Source organism: Bombus flavifrons, chromosome 4 (genome assembly GCF_040668555.2).
Source record: "Bombus flavifrons isolate JBK064 chromosome 4, iyBomFlav1_principal, whole genome shotgun sequence".
In the NCBI taxonomy this organism is placed as follows: Eukaryota; Metazoa; Arthropoda; class Insecta; order Hymenoptera; family Apidae; genus Bombus; species Bombus flavifrons.
The window spans coordinates 16,588,636-16,609,725 of NC_138445.1; the positions used below are offsets into that span (position 1 = coordinate 16,588,636).

General features: G+C 51.3%; 1 long non-coding RNA gene across 2 annotated transcripts in view; it reads right to left on the reverse strand.

Moving 5' to 3' along the window:
* The window catches only part of LOC138178861 (uncharacterized), a 110,300-nt gene that overhangs the window by 15,978 nt on the left and 73,232 nt on the right, over positions 1-21,090 (reverse strand). For both annotated transcript variants that reach the window (XR_011172837.1, XR_011172838.1), the window contains one exon: positions 2,150-2,218. This is a non-coding gene — a long non-coding RNA (uncharacterized LOC138178861). The remainder of the gene's footprint in view (positions 1-2,149; positions 2,219-21,090) is intronic.

Below are 21,090 nucleotides of genomic sequence, written 5' to 3' on the forward strand. Positions count from 1 at the left end.
CGAAAAAATATCCCCTGGAATCGGTGAAATCGGGCCGATAATCTTCCCCATTAGACTCGAGGCGTAAAAACCCAACAGATTGGAAACCGCATTCGGTTAGACGGCAACCTTTTATCCGGCGGACAGAGAATCCTCTCTTTCCTTTTTGCATTAACGCGTTCCCCGAAGCAGCAGCGCGGCCCTATTAACTAATGCCAGCACCCCTGTTGAACGCAATGCCATACGTGCACCGGCAAACCAGCGAACCAGCTAACCAGTCGACCATCCAGTCAGTCAGGCAGGGTGCGGAGGACCACGCTGGTAGGACATGCCTGCTACGACGGGACAGTTTAAGCCCTGATATATCGCTCGCCGACACTCCCAACTTCTGTCGCCGTTTCTGTAGCGCTTTTTTGTCACGGCAAGCCACGGCTGACCATATGTCCACGGAAACCGAGATCCCCATCGAGTATCCGCGTCTGTGCCACGCGCTCCCCACCGATCTTTCGTCTCTTTCACCTTCCTGTCCCCTAAAATTTGATTGTCGCACCAGCGAGTTTGTCGATCGGGATACATTTCGATCGATCGATCGGTGCTTCCAAGTCACGAGTTTTTAAATGCCAGACGTTCGCAAAGTAATTGGCGTATCGCGGACGATCCTTTTATCGAGAGTTGCCGCTAGATTTCTTTTCTAGGGAATACGCGTGACGAATCCGTCGTATTATAATATATATGCAGCTTCGATCGAAAGTCAGGCGAAAACACACGCTGTACGGAACGTGTTAAGCGAGCTTAGATAACCCGTGGACCAACAGGCGGATCCCTACTTTGCACGTAACAAATGATGCCACATGTTCGAATCTTGACTCGATCTTCGTCTCTCCCGCGGCTTCTCTCTTCTCGTCACCTTTCCTCTCGGTGGACGGGCAACCCGCGGGGCATGCAACATTCGGCCTGGTATCCAGGGATATGGGGTCCTACGTTCGTGTAATTTGTACGGTTAAACGCACGTGCAAAAAGCGGACGAGAGATAGACGGAGCGAGGGCGAGGACGAAGACAATTTACACGGGGGCTAACTGCCGCACTGGGAGCATTTACCAGAGGCACGAATCGAATCGATCCTACTTAGCTGTTAATGGAACCTTATGCCAGTTGCCAGTGAAAAGTTGCAGGCGAATGGCGTCTAGCGGCAAGTGTATTGCGAGTGAATCGCGCAAAAGTATTGTACGCCGAGCGATCGTCTCGTGTATAGCGAGTCGACCAAAGAGGACAACGAAAAAAAAAAAAAAAAAAAGAAAAAGAAAAGAAAAAGAAAAAGAAAGGAAAGGAAAGGAAAAAAAGAGATGGTGGAGCGCGCACGAGAAAGAAAATTCCTTCGAAAAAGAGACCGTAACTGATGTCGACGAATGAGCAGCATTGAGGAGGACAAACGCGCGTATGTTCTCGCTAGTATTCCCCTCCCGAATCCTCTTCCTGGTCTTTTCACGTGATTGTCGACGGTCGTCCGAGTGCCACCGAGCTGCAGGTAAGTGGCCGTCATCGCGCCTCGGTTAAAAAGGCTAACCGATTGCCGTCTCTTTATCAACCACTTTACGAACGTTTGAAAAACTGCCTGGGTGTCGGTGAGGTCTCGTTCTCCGCAACCTTCAACCTGTGCCGCTCATTGTGATTAATTCTGACATATGTTCGCGTCGCTTGTAGAGACCGACGATCCTATTCAGATGTTCGTCGGGCGTAGCCCGGAGAGAATTCGAGACTTGCACGCCACTTAGGAGAGCGACAGAGGAACGCCGGATAAGCTTTTCGTCGAGGTTCGTCGTTTCTTCGAGATGGTTGTTCGATCGACACGCGTATCGTACCCTTTTACGTTCGACATTCGTCTCTATTTAACACGGTTCTTGGTTTATACGTTCGTTCGCTCACCGGCGGATACCACGTCACGAACCTAGGTTTTTACTTATTCATCCGTTACGTTGTTATTGTTCGAACGAAGGGGGCAACGAGTGGCCCTTCCACGAAAATCGATCGATAAACGGATGTCGATAATTTTTTTTGCAAGCCAGGCAGACCGAACGTAATCGGATGCGTACAAGAATCAATCAGACTCGGCGTCTCTTGGAACGTAACTTTGTTACTGGCAAAACGATCGTTCGAACATTTTTCCCTTACCTTTACTATCATCGTCGACGATCCTTGTCCGTGGTGACTCGCGAGTTGCTGCCTCTCCTCGTCCGTCCTCTGTAACAAACGAAAAAGGAACGGTTTCGCGTAAAAGTAATTTTTAAAAGAAATTGCTACGAAAGAGACGGAGCGTTTAGACAGGGAATGAAACGTACGCGGTAGACGCTGGTAGACGGTGGACGGTAAACATTGGCCTAGATTGTCCGCGTTCCATTTATTAAACGAGAAGTTGTCGTTCTCGATCGCGATGACAATGTGCCGAAGAATTTCGTGTCGTCGAAAGGCGCGGTCGTTCTAAATAACTTATTGGCAATCGCGGAGCCCCGTGACGCAATGGCCGCGTTCAAACGGCAAACAAATAATTCCATTATATTTATCAGATAATGAAAAGGCACCGATAAAACCGCAATAGCGTGTAACTGGCGAATGAAACGGAGGAAAAGAGAGAGAGAGAGAGAGAGAGAGAGGGAGTTTCTAGGATAAAGAAGGTAACATGTCGTGCTCCGTCTCTTTCCCCCTGTCATTAATACCAGGCGACTGTTACATATGGATGAGAAAGCTGGGTTAGGCCAGGACAGCGATGCTACAGAACGAGACGAAAGCGAAACGGGATGTAGGGAAGCGAAACTCATCGACTAAAAGCATCCACGAAAGACCAAAGTCGTTTCGCTCTCGTCTCGAATCTTCGCCCTCTTGCACGAGTCCACGAACACCGACGAGAGAAGAGGAGTCCTCTCTACGCCGAAAGAGAAGAGACTTCGATAAGGTCGCCCGGGGATAAAACGAGTCCCCTCGACGTTTACCTACGATTTAAATTGTCTGCCAGCTCCAACCTCGATTTCACGGAATCTTTGCGTTACACTGGATTCCTTTTTCCTCGTTCGCGTGTAGCTTTTTCCGTGCAGCTCGTTTTTGCTTTTCATCGGCGATGACTCGACGAAAAGTCGCGCATCGAAGCGTCGACTCGTTGGAACGAGGTCAAGTTATTTTCGCTCGACAAACGCGATGGTCCCGCCTCTTTTCGTAACGAATGGCTCTGTTCTTTCCGCGAATTTGCAAAGACCTACACAACACGCCGAACGTTTATCGCCTCGCGAGCAAATTTATCCTGACTCACACAGGCTCGTGACTTCTTTTCTCCGATCTGTTCCGTTAGCGAGAACGATAAATCTGAACTTGCCCCCGTATATCTTCCGGTCAAGGGGAGTAAACGCAATATAGGTAATGTTCTGGCCGGCTACTTAACAAATTGCTACAAATTGCGGCGAGCGTTTAGCCGTCGGATCCGTTTGAATCTGTGGTCGCCTATATCCCTGTCGCCTCTTGCGGTTGCCTTGCTCTCGGGGGTTCTATGCTCTTTCTCTCTCTCCGCTTTCGCCGACACCGTGGTGACCACATGGTGCTCCCATATGTCCGCGCCATCACCCTAATGTCCGACCGCGGACTGTATCGGAGCTGGCTCAAAGACGGAATTATCACCGACGAAATGAAAAGGATGCGACAGGTTTGCCGTAGGCTCGCGTGTCCCTCGGACCCGTCCGACCGACGTTTATTGGAACGATAAACTGTTTACCGATTAAATTTGCACGGACGTTCGTATAAATCCCGATGAAATTCCTGGAATTGGAGAAAAAGACGAAAGGGTGGAGAGGCGCCCGTGCAAGATGGTTCGTAGGATACGTTAGCGGAAGATTTTGTCGTAAGAGACGTGGCTCGGTGTTGCGGACAAGTCATTAATCAATGGTTTCGGAGCGGAGAACGAGGTGCCCTCTAATGGCACTTTAAAGGCGATACCCTGGAGCCAATCAGCGATCGCGTGCCGCGCACGGATCGTCTGGGTTAATTTCACGGGTATTTAACGCGGTTTCGCTTAACAATGATTCAATCAAGCCGGATTTATTTGGCCGGGATTCGCCGGTTGTCGGCACGAGGCGATCATTAGGGCTTCTCGTCGGAAACGCCTCCAAGCCTTTTGCCGAAATAAACGCGGCCGTTCGATATAGTCGTGCGACGTTGCTCGTTAACGGGTCTCTGCCACGTTCAGCACGACAAACGCTTTTCTCCGTTTCGATCCAAGTTAAATCCCCTTCGGATCGAACGTTATTCGGGCCTTTGTAACGCCGAAAGAGTAAAGAAATAACTGGCATCTGCGTCGTTGCGTCGAGCGGATTCCGTGCTACGACCAGACCGATCGCGATTTTATGCCGCGGATCGTGCATCCCGCATAGGAAAGGAAGGATAAATTGCCAGGACGATTAGAACGATGCGTCAAGTTCGTCCGGCGTAAATATCGGTGAACACGGCCTGCTGTCCAGGAAGGGGACGGGATCGGCAATTCGACGGCCGTGCGAAATGTTGTCAGCCAATTTTCTTGCCCAGTGCCTCTGAATGCCGCAGATTTCCATCTAGGTCCGTCCTCGGTGGCGCCGGTGTATACCGTTGCTGGGTAAATACACCCTTTTCCATCCCCTCGAGCGGACGAACGTCGTCGTCGTCGTCGCCCTCCTCCTCCTCTTGCTCCTCTTCCATCGTCCACCTCGATCCACCCCCGTAGCCGCACGAACCACAACTGTGATTATAATTCGTAGTCCCTGCTGACAGAACCAACCACCATCGTCAACCCCGCTTCTCCTCCGTAGCTACGTTCCTCGTCCCCATCTACGTTGGTATCTACGTTAGTGGACGGGGATCGGACGCTGTGTAAAGGATTATGCACGCGGATTTAACTGATGAATCACATTGTCGTCTTGATTCGCGGTGGCGTTAATTTTCGGTACCGCGTCGCCAGCCGTTTCGACCTGCAACGACACGCGCGTCTCGCTTCGTCGAGAGTGTCGCGAGCACGGGAAACTCATTCTTCGGACGTCATCCAGTCGCCGAAATAGATCGGGGTTAGGGAACATCGTCGGTTTCGTCGTGGTCGATCGTGTTCTTGATAATCGTTATATCGTGTAATCCAAGGCGGCATGTCGGAAGGACGTATTCGTAAACGAGCACGTGTAACGTGGATCTTTTTATCTCGGTACTCGGAGGAAAAAAGAAGTGGAATCTAACGAGAACGAGAGAATCGAGCACGGATAGAGCGGTGATAAATCAGCGTACGACAAATTATCGGCAGCGATTAATCGGTAAACCTTGGACGCTTATTTGGAGAACTTGTTCGGTTTAATGCGCCATAATGAGTATTGGAGATTACGGCAACTGAATTCAGCGACAGACAGCAATAATTTATCACCGATGCTTCTTTAGGATACGCGTCGTAGCAAGTTGGAGACGCGGCAACCCCTCGGCGTGTTGCTTCTCGTCGAGCAAACAATTTCCATTCGTTTGGAAAGGTTTCTAATCCGCCAACATCGGGTCCATGGGTAAAGCCAGAATTAACCACTTCCCATTTCGACCTACCGCGATCACGGGGCTTATTAATTTTGCCAATAATGCCGACGAGAGGGTGCCTCCTTCGCACAGATGGCGTATCACGAGTCAATATACTTTTCCGCCACGAAACCGCCCCTCGGAACACGTGACGGCCTCCGAATTTTCGCTACGCTAATCATCTCTTTGACCTATGCTTCCCGCATATGGTTCCGCAACGAGTTACTCTTTCCTCTCTCCTATCGTCGATGTACGATATTTCTGTTAAACGAGATTCGCCGTGGCATCTTGGCCGAACAGGGCTTGGCCAGGAAAAAGGTTACACGCGTCGATATCCGCTTTTTCGAGATTTATCGCGATCCTTTGAAATATATATTTCACGCGCGGATCGAGTACCCTCGTTGTCACCGTTTCTATCGACTAAAGTGTATCTTTGCGAGCAAAGACACAGGCCCTAGAAGAAAGACGACGACGACGACGACGACGACGACGACGACGGTGATGACGATGACGTAGTAGAGCGCAGAGAAAGAAGACGCTGAAGCGAAGAAGAAGAAAAGAAGTTGAAGGAGGATAGAAAGGGGAGGAGGGAGAACCGATGGTTCTGCCAGAGTCAGGACACGATCACGGAGCATGGACCGACAGAGAATGGAGAATAAAGTAAGCCAATGTGATGTCTGTGTGTGTGTGTGTGTGTTGTGTGCGCACGAGAGAAAGAGAAAGAGAGAGAGAGAGAGAGAGTGAGAGAGAGCACGGAGCGGTCGAAACGAGACGGACATAAAGGAGACGAGAAAAGGATCGAGAGAGAGAGAAAAGCGGGGACGAAGGTGTGTGGTGGAGAGAAGCGAAGAGGAGGAACGAGAAATCGAGAGAGACAGGGCCAGAGAGAAAGACGAGGAGAGAGAAAGGAGAGGACAACCCCCTCTTCTTCGCGGGTTGACTCGAACGCCGGCGATATCTCGACCAATCAAATCACGCCGCGGGCTCCGCCTTTTATCATTATTTTACTTGTTTTCCCTTTACTTCACCCTCATTGGATGACATTCTCTGGGCCATTTCGCGGTGCAAAAAAGTTACCCGCGCCCAACCGAGGACTCCATGCTTCCTCCGACGTCCTTCGGTACCCTTCTGGTACCCACCTTGGTTCACGGACCACCTCCACGGAGATTCCTTTGCCAGAGGAGATGGCCAGAGTCCTCCTTTTGCCGGGCAAATGGTTTTCCACGGATTTCCATCGCGCGGATTTCGACCTCTTCGTTGCGTCACTTTACGAAACGCGATTGATCGCAAGCCCCGCGTAAACCGGTCGTGCCGTTTCCAACCACTCCGACTCTATCTTTTAATCTCTCAAGGTGATTGATAAACATGGATTCGTCCGGATCGGATAGAAGTCACTCTCGACTTTTTCCACGCGTCTCACGGTAGAACGGTTGCAAAACGTATCGTACGAAACGATTCGCGTCGATCCTTCGTGTCACCGTACGGAAGCGGCCGATAGCCCAACTTGTACGGTCTTCCTGGCGATTTTCGTTCTTCTCTGTCGTCGTTTTTTTTCTTTTTTTTTTCGTTTTTTTTGCGTTGATACGCGAAATCGTGGGAACGAACGATCGGTCGGAACACAAGAGCGTTCGATGTCGAAAACGTGCTCGATTCATCGACTTCGTGATCCCAACGAGAGCGAATCAACGATGAAAGCGTCCGCGGGAGTAGCCACAGATAAATTCGTACCTATCGATTCGTCTAGCGCATCGAGGCCGTGATTGACGAGGTTCTCTCGTCAAGGATTATGCGGTTCGTTGGTTGGAACGAACGGCTTTGGGGCATGAGTGCGTAGACAAATATACAGGTATAGCCAGCCATACAGTACGCCAATGGACACTATCCAAACCACGAAACCTCAAAAACCGCCGAGGGCCACGCGTCCGCAAAATTATCGCTCTCCAAATGAGGATACGCTGTGATCGCGCGTCCGATCGATAACTTTGATTTCAGAAATAAAACTTGTCCACGCGACAGATAATTTCGCTTGTTTCAGCGTATCCACGCCAGCGGTTCGAGCTCGTGTCCCCTCGTTCCGATAATTGATGCTCTCGGACGATTCTCGCGCGTACTTTCCAACTCGTCATACGCTTCCACGCTATAATTTGCATTGTTAAGGCGCGCGTGCAACGATTCGGCCCCACGAAGACCAGGACAATTAAGTAGGCTCGTCAGAAGCGGGATGCACGAGGTTTCGGAGCGTACGGTGACGATCGAGCGTGCCTCGCATTTGCACCAACGACGCTTACGACCGTTGCACAGAAACGATAACGCTATGGCGTTGGCCACGGTGACGAGTTGCTCCGGCGAACCTGTAATTCACCGAGAATAAATTCTTCAGGGTGGAACGGGATACGATTCGTGGCCCACGAAGGAAAGAAAGAAAGAAAAGAAAGAAAAAACAACGCTTGGTCGCACCTACGTACGTTTGATCTGGCATTGCTCTGCACCGCATTGTATGTATATCGGCTGGTGTAAACTACGGCGCGGAAGAAGCGGAGAAGGAGATGGAGGAAAAGGATCGGCGAACGTACTTTTCTGGAGGGTGGGACGGAGGGAGAGGGAGAAACACGCGGAGGTAGCTGAAAAAACAATGTCGCCGGAGGAGGGCAACTAAAAGGGACGAGGTTAGAAATGGAATAGCGTATGGCCTAGAACGCGGCGGAAACAAGGAGACGTACTGTTACGATCGCTATAGCGATCCGTAGGGGGAAGCTCGAGGAAACCGATAGGACAGGAGCGGTACGGAGGCTTTGAGCTTTCTGGTTTTTGCAGGCCGATGGAGGAGTAAATTTGAAATTTGCTCGGTAGTCGACTTGCCGATATGGAGAGGCAAAGCGTACGAACCGGATAACGATTTGTTCGAAAAGCAATATAGCGGGCTATCACCGAGCTCGAGGAGGATGAGACGAAGGAAAGCGAGAAGGATGAGGAGAATGGAGGAGGGTGGGAGGGTCGTGTGGGGCGCCCTTTTCCTGAAATTTGCATGAGGTATTAAAGCGCGGTGGCTGCGTTCACCAGTGGAGTTCCTGTTTGCCGACACCGAATGCCGAGGATCAAAGGACCTCTGGCAGGCTCGCGCGCGTCTCTCTCCATTGGGGAACGAGCGCGCGACGCGGCCAGACCGAAACGGGAGGGAGAGAGAAACGGAGAACCGGAGGGAATCGTTCGTTCGCCGGGCCTTTGCCACTCCACCGAGAATCCCTACGACGTCAGCCAACTTTGGATATTCCTGTTTCTAGGCCTTTGTCGTTAAATCGTCGATCGTACGACAACTGATTTCCTCGCCGAACGCTCTGCCATTAGGATCGTCGTGCGACGGCTTTGCCGCGTCGCTCGGTCGACCACGTTCCGAATCGAGGGATCCACCGCGCGGCAGCCGGCAGGTTTTCTCGGCAAGCTCGGTCGGAAAATCGCGCCGTTACTTGCAGAGATTTATACGAGACGGCGGAGATCGGGCGATAATCAACGATCCGGTTGGAACGAGGAAGGAGTACACGCTACCCTCGCCCGTCGTCCGATTATCATAATTGCCAGTTAATTACGAAATTTATGCGTTCGCTGCTCGAGTCTGAAAGGCTGGCTCGTCGGCTTGCCGCGCGATCGTCCGCCAATTTCACGCGTAATAAAGTCGTGGGAGGAATCTAGGCGAGTTATCCGACGATGCGCGTAATTCACGCGCGTTTCGTTGCGCGAAATCGAACCGTCGAGCGATACGCGCCGCACGCCGCCGGCCCGCTGCCGGCCCGCTATACCTCCTTCTGGAAAAGACGAATGGCCGACGGATCCTTGGACGGAACGACCGCGGACCAACGATATTCCAAGAATGTTAACGCGCGTAATCATATTCTTGTTCGCATCGTGCCCCGTAAAAACGTTAGCTGGCAGTGATGTATGCCGTCGGGGGCACGCATCGCATAAGTAAGGAGGAGCCTTGGGCCCATTCATCAGCTAACAGGGGGAATAGGCCCACGAACCGCTCCATCTCGCTCTCGGCATCTCTCCCTTCTTCCCCCCGCCTTCGTTCTCCTCTGTTTTGCGCTACCAGGGGACACTTTCGTGCATCCTATCCATCGGTTAATCGCGGATAACAGTATCTCTTCTTCGTCTAAGAGCTCGATCCGCTCGAATGCCTAGGAAAGCAGCGCGCGCTCGTATTTCGTGGCTCGTCCCGCGATTGATAAAAAGGAGGCGAACGGTCGAAGGACGAGACACGCGCGGACGAGAGAAAGAAAAGGGAACGAGTTTCCTGACAAATAGAATCGGCATTGGGTTCGAGGAGGGACACGCGTTGCCAGTGTGGAAAGGGGACCGAGGGTGTCGAGGGCGTCGCGTTCCCGAAGCACCGACGGGTGCCAAACCGCATTTTAGGCGAGCTATCCATACCAGGTGAAGCGTTCGGATCGGTAAGGATATCATTCTGCTTGGACGGCGTTTGGTGGTTGCCGGCGGCACGGCGGTAGCGCGGTGGCCACGATGGTACACGGGCGGCGAGTAGCGGGGAATGCAAAAAGGTCGTGGCCCGGGCCGGGTTGCCGCGTTTTACAAATTATTCAATTAGCCCCGCGAATTAAGGTATGCATATTCATCGCTCTCTGATACGCGTATGTGCGGCTCCGTGGCTACATCCAGCGCGCATAAACAATTGGGGCTCGCACACGCGCGTTAGACGCTCTAACGAACTCGCAGCTGCATCCTAAATGCGTCCGTTTTGCAACGATGCGGACAGGGGGCCGGGTTTTCTCCGTGTCGGCGGTGCAGTTGCACGAGCACGCTGTCGGATATGTACGCCAAACTCTGTCCAGTATCCGGCAGAGTCGTTTCGCTCTTTTTCCAGCCCAGTTTATCCATACGCGAAACGCTCCAACGTTCGCTCGTTCCTCTGCTTCCTTTTTTAATCTATCTCGTCGAAGATATTGGACGTCGCTCGACTCTGTCCAACGTTACTCGCCGTTGCGTTCTTGGAAACGCGACGACCGTTCTCCCTCTCTCTCTCTCTCTCTCTCTCCTTCTACACCCTGAAGGAAAGCGTTCGTAATCACCGGAAGATTAGCGGATATCGAGCATCTCTTATCGTTAGCCGAGGCTGACGAGGATGGGTATACGGTGAAACTCGTGGACGCGGCGTGCCGTGTAAAATGGTAAAAAGCGGAATTAATTGGCAAGACAGAGCGAGAATTAAACCGGGGCCAGGAACGAAACGGATTATTATTTCTTCCGGTAGATAAAGCAGGGAAGCGGAATAGGGAAATAAAACATTGCGAGCGTAGGTGAAATAGGCGCGGCCCGTACTATACCCGCGGCTTCGCGTCGGGGCTACTGGCAGAGTTACGGTTCGAGGCTCCTGGGCCGGGGTTGCGTTTAAAACAACGCCGAGAAATGCACATTTTAATCGTATCGCTAATAGCCCGACGTTTATAAGCCTCGCTGTGTCTCATGAATACGCATGTACCTGCCGGTGACAACGGTGCAAAATTAATGCACACACGCCAGGATATACAAGTACGTGGCCGGGACGAATCTCCGCAGAGACTTTCGTTTCCGATGCGATTCTTCTTCTTTCCGGACGGACGCGACCCGTCGTCGGGGGCCACACCCGAACTGCGTATAACGGGTTACCTCGTTTTCCGAAATTGTTGGCCGTGTTGGCCGTTTCGCCGATCGCCGTACGAGGCAGCCACTTTTATCTTGGATCGCGTTTCGATATCATCGTGTAGCCGGTAATGCTCGGAAACTGCGAGCACGAGAACGAGAACGAGAACGAACGCTCGCGCAACGGTGGACAGTTATCGCGTTGTATTATTCAAAAGTCAGCGGAGCGGAATATCGCGAAACTTGGTTCCTTATTCGAGATATTATTTGTTCAACGACATGGGCGTTGTTCCACGAATTAGCGGGTCGGAAACAAATTGTTCCGCGAGAGCCACGGGAACCGCGTTTCCTACGTATATATCGTATTCATATTCATGCGAATAATTGCAATAATAGCGTAGCTCGGGTAATTGATACCCATGTACGCGATTACGAAGTTAACGGTGGCCGAAAGGCCGCGCGTTAAATACCGTTCGGTCTTTTTCTCATTTCCATGCCATTCGAGACCCAGGCGTTCGAGCCGGCGTGTCGCGTCCATCGATGGAAAGCGTGCAGCAACGTTAACCGTTCCATAACCGTCGTCGTCCATTCGCGTGCTAATTAATCGACGGGTCTTTCAATTAACGCGTGTTCGGCAACAAGGCGGAATGGTTTCGTGGCGGATCAGCGGGAATAATGGCGCGGATAACCTTGTCCCCTTGTAACGCCGGCTTCTTTTATGAATGTAAATGTATTCCCGATCGGTCGATCAGATAGTTTAATATTAATAATAGAGCACGCTCTCGAGATTATCGGGCTTCCTCGAATTTGTCGGCTGTGTGTCACGACGATATGCATCCCCGATATCGCCAATTACGGCCAGATTGAGTCATAACGATTCTGGTTATGTTAAACGCGAGTTTCTTGGCCGTTTTCGTCGATACATCTCACGGTTCGATATAAGATAGCGCAAAAGTATTCTACCTTGCCTTTAATTGGATACTTGTCTCTCTTCTTTCTCTCGCCAGACGACGGGAAGTGCGGTATATCGCGCGAGCATGAGCGCAACGCGAATGCACGATATGTAGTTCGTGTCTTCGATAACGGCCGTATTACATAAAGCCCCGCGTTTCTGTCTGGCTGTTGCCGTTTTTTCTTCCCATAAACTATCGCGTATAACTCGCGTTTGCTCGCGCGACCGGCATTCTCCCGGCGCAGCCTGCGTTTACGTCTTAACTCGATCGTATTCTCCATCGTATTCTCGATCGCGCCGCTAGATTCACACGGAATCACGTTTGTTCCCGGTTCGCGAAGAAACCCACGCGCGGAAGAATCGAACACAAACGTACGGGCGTTTGCACGTATCGTTTTGCGCAGAATTAAGCTTAACGACGCGACGCACGAACGCTATCGGACCAGCGTCTACGAAATCCGACTCGGTGACTTTGCTTAGTCGGCTTAAATTCGTCTTCTTCGTCAACTCCGTCCGATCTTTTCTTTCCTTTTCTTCTTCTCTACGTGCACGATCGAACGTCGTTCGTTCGATACCGTGTCGTCGATCGATCTTCGACCTTTAATCGTCGTCAAATTACAGTCGGATCACGAACGATCGGATGACGAAACGTCGAAACCGCGGACGAGGAAAAACAGTTTTCCGGGTAATTTGGTCGGTGACGGCGATACGTACGTACAGGCGTGGCTCTCCGTATTTCTTGCTTGACTTTAATATGAGCTCCGCCGCGTAAGTAGACGTTACATAAAATGGCAAATATCGGAAGGGCTTACGGCCGCATTATGCCGATGGTAGCGGCTTTATTGCGCGACGTTCTCTTGCGAGTAAAAAAAGAAAAAAAGAGAAAAAAGGAAAAGAGAAAGAAAAGGAACGAACGATAGAGAAAGATACGGAGAACGCTGGATCCCGGCAGATGTTCAGGATGTTCGCCGTTGGAAGTGTCTACGCGTCGCAAGCGTTGTTCCGTTCCTTGGAAATGTATATAGAAAACGAAGAATGTTTTCGCGAAGTTAGCGTCACCAGAAACGCGAGCCACGATTTCGAGGACTAGACGACCGAGGACACTTGGATGGCGAGAATTCCAGCGACGAGCGGTTTGGATCGCGTCAAGGGACGCGCGTTTGCCACGTAAACAGTCGTTCGATCCGAGATCGTTAAGATCTATCCTACCGCGAAAAACCTTATCGAGTCCTCGAAAACCGTGCGTTCTGGAAAACGCGTGAAATTCCCACGGGCTTCTTCGTAAATCGTCGAACGCGTACATTCGCGCGTACATACGAGCGATATTCTCGGTTGCCGATTCCCTGTAAGGAACGCGGCCGATCGCTACCTACAGATCCGTCCTCGACTACGCGATTCCCATTTTCGTCTATTAATCACCAGGGAGAACGACTCGATCGATTTCGAGGCTCGCGCCTCGAGAATTCCATCCTGTCGTTTTCACCGAAGCGACGATCCGGGTGACTTTTTCGAAAAAAAAGAAGAAGAGAAAAAAAGAAAGAAAAAAAACGATGGAGAGGCCGGCGACACGCGACGAGATCTTTGGAACGTTGCGAAACGCCGACGTGTCCATGAAAGGCGATTTTCTACGAGGCGACGTCTAAGAGAGACGAACGAGCTACGAGGTAGGAGCGACGGGAGACGACTCTGGGCATACTTTACGTTATTTCCAGTAAGAAGAACCGCGATTACAGCGATTAGAGAGACCACGGCGTGCGTGTACAACGGAACGGTTCCATATATCTAGCCAAGCTTTGCGCAACGTTCCAACGCGCTTGGTCTCGGTCTCAATTAACGCAATTACCCGCTCCCTCGTCTAATTACCTATCAAACGGAATTACTATCGCACGGGCGCGAGTGCGCGCGCGCCTGCTCGCCACCGAGCTCTCGTCTCTAATGAACGTTATTAATTGCTTTATGATTTTTCGATAAAACTTGCCGCGTAATCAAGTTATTATCCCACGTTGCGCGTCCTCGTTGCTACTCCGATCCACGGTTACCACCAGCCACTCGTTCGTTCTCGTCTGGTTTTTCGCGCCTAGTCCCGTTTTATGTTCTTCTTCGATTCGCGAGAAATATCGAGGACGCCTTTAAACAGCGTTACGAACTCCGATGAGAACGAGCCGGTATCATTGAAAGAATCGCGGAAGTATCGGGCGCACGAGGTATCGTCGTGCTCGTTGAACGCGTCGTTCGCAAATGATATATTCGCAATGAGATATTCGCGGTTAAACTTTGCGAGACCTCGGAACAGTTTATAACGTAATTTATATGCACGCTTACCGTCGAATCTCACCACGGAAGAAAGGTCGCGAGACTTAAAATTCGGATTACTCGCGAGCGTCATTCCGCGTGAAGTTCGTTGGCTTATTTGAATATCGCGCGGCCAACTTTTATAACTGTTTCCTCGGATCTATTGGAAGCCGTATCGCGACGTCTTTGTTCGTCCAAATCTTGTTTGCGTTTCACGGTGACAACGATCTCCGTGTTTATGGTCGCGCGATCGATTCGATGACGGACGATTCGATTTCCCGATCGGTCGATCGATAAAGAGCTAAGGAGAGAAAAGAAACAACGAGAACGTCGAACGTAACCGCGTTGAAAGTTAATAAAAGTACACGGTATTTTTGTCAGCTATCCGAGAATCGCGCAACACCACCGTGCCACATTATCCGCAAGATCAAAGGAACACGTCGAGGGGTGAAAGAAAAACGCGAGGGAATAAAAAGTCGTTAACGACGTACCTTTACGATAAGTCGACGTAAAAAGAGAGAAGAAGAGAGGAAGAGAGAGAGAGAGAGAGAAATATGACGATGGCAACGATAGCTCTGGCATCGGAGAGAGTGGTCATTTAGCGTGGCGAGCAGGTGAGATTGGTGAGACGCGAGCGGCCGAGAGAATTTAGAGCGAGACGGCGGGGTGACGTTGACCAAATAACAACCGGGGTGTTCCGTCACGGATGCCTTCTCGCTGGTTCCCCTATTTTCTTATCTATATGTCTGGCCAATTTGATAGATGAACGATAGAACCGTGCGTTGTGTAAAACGAAGGAACGAAAGGCAACCTGGACGAGGACAGGTGCATCCTCCGGAGGCGCGTCTCGAGGGACCTCGACGCACCTGACCGCTCGTCCAACGCGGAGACGGCGAATCGAGCTACCCTTGTATCTCTATTACCGTTAAATTACTCGAAAAGCACGATCGTTTTGGGTAGAGATTAAAACGCGGCCCATTAGTTGGACGCCGATGAAATCTTCTCCGTTCGCACGTCTACGTTTAGAACAACTGGTTGCCGTATCGTTTTCGTTCGTTAAATGGGAAACGAGCCAAGCCGAAACAAACTCGTGTCTTTCGGTCGTTCGTTGTTTGGCGTTGGTTGGCGATCGCGAGCCGTACGTTTTTCACCGAAGCCTTTAACGCGTCTTGGCCGAACTCGTTCGTATATCCTGGCGACGCGTAATCCCCGGTCTAACCCCATTCACGGCCGACCCAGCGCAAATATATGTGCGCTCGATGGATGGAAAAAACACGAGCACGCGAACTCGAACGACGCCAGCCGGCTTTCGACGGTGGCCGAGAGCCGCGCGGAGGAAGAAAACTTAGAAAAGTCGTGTCCCGAGTAAACCCAGAATCGCGGGATTATCCGAGATGATCGCCTAATAGCTTTAGCAAAGAATCGACTGGGGCGACTACTTAAAATTAGCATAAGCCCCGACTCTACGCCTAACGAGCGGAAGAGACGAGACCCCAAAAGTGCTACGATCAGACGCGAAAAAAGAAGAAAAAAAGGGAAAAAAGGAGAGAAGGGATCGACGAAAATCGAGCGTCGTGGCCGATCTAGCGCCAACCCTTTGCCTCGATTTGCGATCTAATTGCGAGTAGAAGGAATTTTCTTTTCGCAAACTCTCTTCCTTTCCTCGTATTTACTTAATCGACATCCGCGTGACAGACGCGCGCGCTCGGCCCGATTAAAGGTAGGTAATCGCGAAGGGGAAACGATTATTTGGCGTTTACGTAGCCGCATTTCCATGGGGCTGGAAACGCGCGAAGAAAGGGGAAACGAGAACGCGGTTATCGCGCCGTTGTACGCGTTTGTCACGCGATACTCAGTGGCGTTTGCGTTAACGTTCGCGTTACCGTAGACACACGCGTAGTATGCCGCGGTGTCGATTCTTCCGGGTATCGTTGGATCGTTACCGAAGCGTCTAGATTTCTTCCAATTTAGCCTCGGCTGGCCGGCGTATCGCTTCGCTACGTATTGTCAGTCTTAATTGGCTGGGCCGAGTGATTTACGAATTGAGAAAAGAAAGCGTTTCGCGTTGTTCGCGCTCCTTTTCGCTATTCGGATGAAACACGATGTGTGCGCGGTTAAATGCGATTTTCATGGAAATTATTAATTATCCTCGGGCGAGAATCCAGCATACGGCAACGACAATGGCGCCCGCGTAGACCCGCGGTCGTATCAGATGCGAGTTTAACGAAGCTCGTCGTCGATAAAAATCTGGCGAGAGATCCGAATCGCGGCTTAAAGAGAAGAAGAAACGTGCACGCTTCGCTTCTCTGTGAGAGAGGAACGAATCCGTTGACTCGACTCGACTCGACTCGCTTCTTCGCTCGGAGCTTTTTTCACAGAGAACCTGCGCACCGAAAGTCGTAAAATGTCCAGCACCCACGTAGAAACATGTGTCACGTAGACGCACGGTGGCCCGGCTTTGTACGCTCCTCTGTATATTATCGCGTACGCGTACAGTCCGTTTCATCAATCACGAATCTCGAGGGGACTGTTAGGCGCGACCGACAGAGAACGCGATCGTGCGAATGTGGCGTAACATCAACGAGGATTACGTAAAAATTATAGCTTAATGACTGTCGCGGCTATAAAATCTTAATTTTATTCAGGTCTAAATTACCGGTTAGGTAGCGGTGCCGCGTGCTTAAGATCCGTAAATTAAGCGAACGGTGGTCTGTGGTTTTGGAGCTCCGTACCGGTAGCAGCTACCCGATGTCGAGCAATTAAAAGCGACGAGTTAACGAGTGAACTATAAATGAACGGTTGGCGACGGTGGTCTCGGCAAACGCGAACTAATCACCGGAAAATTAAACGTTGGCGAAAGAAAAAGCGTCGTCGCGTTCCACCGAACGTTTCTACGATGACAAATCAGCGTGACGGTTCTTTCTCGCTCGCTCGCTCGTTCGTTCGTTCGTTCGTTCGTTCGTTCGTTCGTTCGTTTCTCGGTTAGCCTTTTCACGCGCGTCTTTTCTCTTCTGGAAAGTTTCGTCGTCGGCGATAATCCTCGCCGGTTCGTTCGATTTCTCTGACAAACCCGCGTACCGATTTCGCGCACCGGCTGAATCGAGTTCGCAGGAGAAACGCGACGCCAGCTACCGCCAGCTAAATATCCGTTGAAACATGGCCTGTTGAAACTGGCGGCGAACAATGGACCGGGCACGGAATGAATTCCTGGCGGGGACTGTACGATACACGTAGAAGTCTCGGTTCTACGTGCCTGTCGTCTGTTCGTCATGAGTGCGTGCGCCAACGTCCGGCCTCGTCCGCTCGAAGGATGCTCGACCGACTCCTCCGGTTTGTCGGTTCCACCGCTTTGCTCGATCATGGGACAAAAGTCGGGTCTGAGAGTCCCGTGGGAACCGGAGGAAAGTCACGCTCGCTCAAAAACCGTCTTCCATGGCTCGCGTTTTGCTCGACCGAGCCGCGATTCGTTCTAGGACAACTCTGGTCGTCGGGCGATCGTTTTCGACTCGATCGAATCGCGAGAAAAAGCGCCGCGAACCGTTTGCCTTTCCTGTTAACGTTGCTATTCCGGAAACACTCGCAAACACGATACACAGTTTGATACGATTACCAACGGGATAATTATTAGATCGCATCGGTTTTAACATTATGTTTCGCGCCACGACAATGTTACCAGTGTCTGATTTGCGATTACCGTACAATCTTCCTTTATTATCGTTATTTTATTAAGCAATAATTTTCCCCGTTGTTACCGCGATTAACTGTACACACGGGCCTCGCTACCTCGTTACGATTATTCTTCCTTTATTATCGAGAAGATGCGGCGACCTCTTCGCGTGCTCGGGGTCGCCGCACAATTAGATTCTCAGGGTATTACGAGGGTTCCATTACGTTGGTTCGCGTCTCGCTGTTTGTACTCGGCTCGACTATACGCGTTAGAAAGAATCGCTAATTCGTTCGTGCGCGTCGACAAGCCGACGTCGCTTCGAAGAAATCGTTGCGGAGATTCGACGAGAAATCGTCCGACAAATATCAAACTACGCGTCTCTGCGTTGGATGTTATCCACATTAAACGCGTTTGTCGCCGATCGTAAGTAGCCCGCGCGATAATATAACGGGGCCGATTACACCGCGAGTCGATGTACTCTGACCGACTTGTCGATTATCGCTCGTTTTACCATCCGTCTATTAATTCGGTAGCGATTTCCTCGTTGCCGATCAGTCCAATTATCGCGAACGTTTCCCTCGCGTAACGAGAAGGGAAAGAATTTCGGCGAACGGAAAACGGTAGAAGCAACGGGAGAAGGAAAGCCGAGATTTCCAGAGGTGACATTACGAAGCGGTTCTAGGTATCTTGAAGTTCCAAGGAAGAGAAAATTCCTACTAGAAGATCGCCGATGCGAAATGGATGGCGCAGGCAAAAACGAAACCGATCGACGGTTCGTGGAATTTAATAGGAGTTGGCGGAGGACGAAAGCTAGGAAGGAAGGTGGCTGGCGCGAACAGCAACGTGACGGAAGCGGTTTGCTCGTTTGTTATCGGTAGGCTCGGCTATTTCGCCGTAAATCGTCGTTATCGTAAGGGATCGTAAGTATCGAAAGGCGCAACGAATCAGTTCGACATACGTACTCGGCGCAGCGATGTCGCTTATAAGAAGGTGGTAGCAGTTTTCATGAAGCCGCCCCGCGGGGAATTGGCCGGCAGTACGGCGGAATAACTTTGCGGTTGATTTATACTTCCGACAGGCGTAACGAGCTTGCGCTCGGACCGCGCTCTTACGCGCGGCTCGGTCGCCGCAAATAGAAATAAAGAATCGATAACGCGCCGCTCGGTTTATTGGCAAAATAAACGAAACGTTTACGGCCAATTCTTATTAGAACGTTGGAATTTAACGGCGCCGTTACTCGACTACCCCTCGTACCGCTTTCTTTTCGGTGTTTCAAGCGCGTCTTGCTCTCGACGATGGTTTTCCAAAGTTGATCGTGGTCGCGTAGTAGGGGGAAAGACCGTACGGCGACGAGACACGGCCTGAAATTTATTCGTCGGGTTTTCAGATGCTCGCGGAGATAACGGAGATGAACAGGAAACGCGGCAGACTCGTTGACTATCAATGAAATAGCGCTGCCCGACTCGTAGACCCTGCTCGTTGTCTGTGCATAGAAATCTCGGGGCGACAGCGACCCGTTCTATTTTCCGTGACGTTATTTTTATCCGAGGCATTGACATCGCGAAATGATAGATCAGGTATAGGTGTGTGGACGGGCAGGAGCACACGGCGGGCTCGCTAACGGTCTCGATTCGCAAATACAACGAGAGTCGATGGCGCATCGAACACGCCGAGCCAAACGCAGCAACGATCGAGCCGGAGTATCGTTGGCAGCGCGTAAGCAAAAAGCGTATCTAGCCCTGGGACGGACTGGGACTGCGTGGAAAGGGCGAAAACGTGAATGGAAGAAGATGAGAGAGAGAGAGGGGCCAGTCGAGAGCGGGCAGTCGGTTTCCGTCTGGTTGTCATCCTTGCGGTTGACGTACCTTATTCGAAGAAGAGTCCGTCCGTAAAGCGGAGGACGAGGGGAGGCAGAGAGAGAGAGAGAGAGAGAGAGAGAGAGAGAGAGAGAGGCGACCGAAGGAGGGTGTGCGGGAGGGCAGGAGGACGGAATACATCCGCGGAATACTTAACAACTTTTGGCGGTTGACAGGAGCGACGATGGTAGTGGTGGAGGTGGTTGGTGGGGCAGGGGCCCGGCAGGGCCCCGAAGACTTTGTGCCGTGGGGCAAAGAGAAAAGGTAGAGGAGAGAGAAATGAGAATACAGAAAGGGGCTAGGATCGCGGAGGAAAGAGGCATCCGTCGTGCGCGTCGCGTTTTTTGCCAGTAACCTCCTCCTGTCTCGCCTTTTATTTGGGCCAGACAGGAATTCGGCTAAATGCATTGATTAAACTGCTGACATGGTTCGGACGGCCCGGTGGCCACCGTGTCTCCGCGGATGAGTTCGATCTTTTTTGCCATCTCTCGCCCCCTCCCCCCTGTCCTCGCTCCGCTCGCTCCAAGCGGAGTCCACCGACTCTCATCTTTGTCCCTCCGTTCTGGATCGCCGTTCGAATCCTTATTTCACGTTCGACGACGTGTTCGAGCGACTATCTACCGGCGGTCGGGTTGTTCGCCGCGGATTTAACAACGAGGCGGACTCGAGTCGCTGAGACGAGTCCGTCTCGATGTACCGGCTTTCTTGCGGAGAAAGAAACCGGACGGCGTACACGGTGTACGAACGACCGGCTGGCTACGCAAGCCCCGGCGAGTTCGTTAACGATGGATATTAGCGGTCGAACGGAGTACCTCGAGAACGAGCGAACATCGTGCCTCGGAGACGAGACCTCTCTCTCTCTTTCGAGCCGCACGGGCTAGAAGAACTTCACCGGAGGACCCCTATTAGTCCGAACGGTTGACGAATACGAGTCGCCTTTCGTTTCGTTTGGTCGGCCAATCGTAACAACGAGACGACTTTTGTCCGTAGAGCTTTTCCGCCTCGCTCGATAATTACAGACAATCAGGTAGTTGGGAAAATTGAACGTTGTCGAATAGGTCTGTAAACATAGGAAACGGAAGGTAGAATCGTATAACTCGGTTGCGCGTTAATTAAACGTCACGAGGATAGACATTATACAAGTGGAACGAATATCGTC